The sequence below is a fragment of the Trichechus manatus genome, unplaced genomic scaffold, assembly GCF_000243295.1.
Source record: "Trichechus manatus latirostris isolate Lorelei unplaced genomic scaffold, TriManLat1.0 scaffold00051, whole genome shotgun sequence".
In the NCBI taxonomy this organism is placed as follows: domain Eukaryota; kingdom Metazoa; phylum Chordata; class Mammalia; order Sirenia; family Trichechidae; genus Trichechus; species Trichechus manatus.
In genome coordinates, this window is record NW_004443987.1 from 14,722,431 (window position 1) to 14,724,409 (window position 1,979).

The following is a 1,979-nucleotide window of genomic DNA, read 5'->3' on the forward strand; positions in this document are numbered from 1 at the left end:
CATTTCACAACTTGGCTAAAAGAGAAGTGCCCACTTCCCTTAGTAGGAGTTCAAAAACTTCTAGTGAAAGAATCTATAATAATCAATGGTGGGAGTAGGAGTGACAGCAAAGAGAAAGAAGGGTGGGAAGGACCAGTCTTTCAGAAGCATAGGTAGAAGTTATTTGGGATTCTCTGTAACCAAAACACAAGCATGGAATCTAGTCAGCATAATGGACACAACTATTCAAACTGTAGTATTCCAGGTACGGTGTGATAAATGGTAAAATAGATATATAAATAAAGTGCTATTAAAAAAATCAGGAAGAAATGACTCATAATGTGAATAGGGTAGGGAGCTGGATCAGGAAAGATTTTTAGAAGCAGTGAATTGGACCATAATGGACATTAAAAGGAAGAAATGTAGCATAAATTTATGAAGGAATCCACATGTAAAGTATGTTTGGGGAATGGTGAGTGGTGATTTGTGGCTGTAGTAAAGAATGTTTGTGCTGAGAAGACAGGAAGTGGTGCAATGTGGAAGTCATGTTAGTCATCAGCAGCAATTGTTGAAGAGAACTCAGTGAGAGTGAAAACATAATAAATAAGTGATCGATTATATTGTTTAAGGTGTCTCCAGACACCTTACAGAAGACACATTCAGTAGAGTGGAAGATTGTGGATATGAGACCAAAACTACAAGCCAGTGCATATTTCTCTCCAGAGACGTATTGCAGTGAAGGGAAGAGAGGGAGGAAGGACAGGCAGTAGTGTTAAGTGAATTTTTAAAATTCCTTAAGATGAGAAAACTGGAGCATGCTAATGCAAAAGGAGGGAATCAATAAGGAGAGAGTAATTAAATGGTGAAAAAGAACAGGATAATTAATGGATCGATGTCTCTGAAGAGACAGAAATGGGTCCAAATAAGTACTTCTGAACATTAACCATAAGACTTTCACTTCACCCTTTACCCTAACAAATAATGGACAGTTTACTGGAAACTTAGACTAATGAGGAAATATCAATGTCTATTTTCAAATTGTATTTGTATTATATGCTTTTTACTTTTACAATTATCTTATTTATTATTTTATTGTTGCTCTTAGGTGCCATTGACTCGGTTCTGGCTCACAGCAACCCTATGTACAACAAAACAAAATACTGCCCAACTCCAGTTATTTGTGCATTTCATTAGAATACTTCATTTTGTCTTCTCGAACTGCCCTTTGAAATCTTTTCTCCAGCTCTTTTAGAATCTTTCCATATTTCAACTCTAAACTTGAATTTTTTCTTCAGTTCTTTCAGCTTCAGAAATGCCGAGCATGTTCTTACCTTTTGGTTTTCTGACTCCAAGTCTTTGCACATGTCTTTAGACTACATTGTCTTCTCAAGCCACCCATTGAAATCTTCTGTTCATCTCTTTTACTTCATCATTTCTTCCTTTCATTTTAGCTACTCTAAGTTCAAGAGCAACTTTCAGAGTCTCTTCTGGCATCCTTTTTGGTCTTTTCTTTATTGCCTGTCTTTTTAATGACTTTTTTTCTTTCTTCATGTATGATGCCCTCGGTGTCATCCCACGATGTATCTGATCTTTAGTTTTTAGTGTTCAATGAGTCAAATCTGTTCTTGAGATGGTCTCCAAATTCAGATGAGATATACTCAAGGTCATATTTTCGGTCTTGTGGGCTTGTTTTAATTTTCTGCAGGTTCAACTTGAAATTGCACATGAGCAATTGATGGTCTGTTCTGCAGTAGGCCCCAGCCTTGTTCTGACAAATGATACTGAGCTTCTCCATCTTCTCTTTACACAGATGTAGTTGATTTGATTCTTGCGTGTTCTATCTGGTGCGGTCCATGTGTATAGTCACCGTTTATGTTGTTGAAAAAAGGTATTTGCAATGAAATCAATCTTTTTTCTTGCAAAATCTATCATTTGATCTCTGGTGTCATTTCTATCACAAAGGCCATACTTTCTAACTACATATCTTTCTTTGTTTCCAA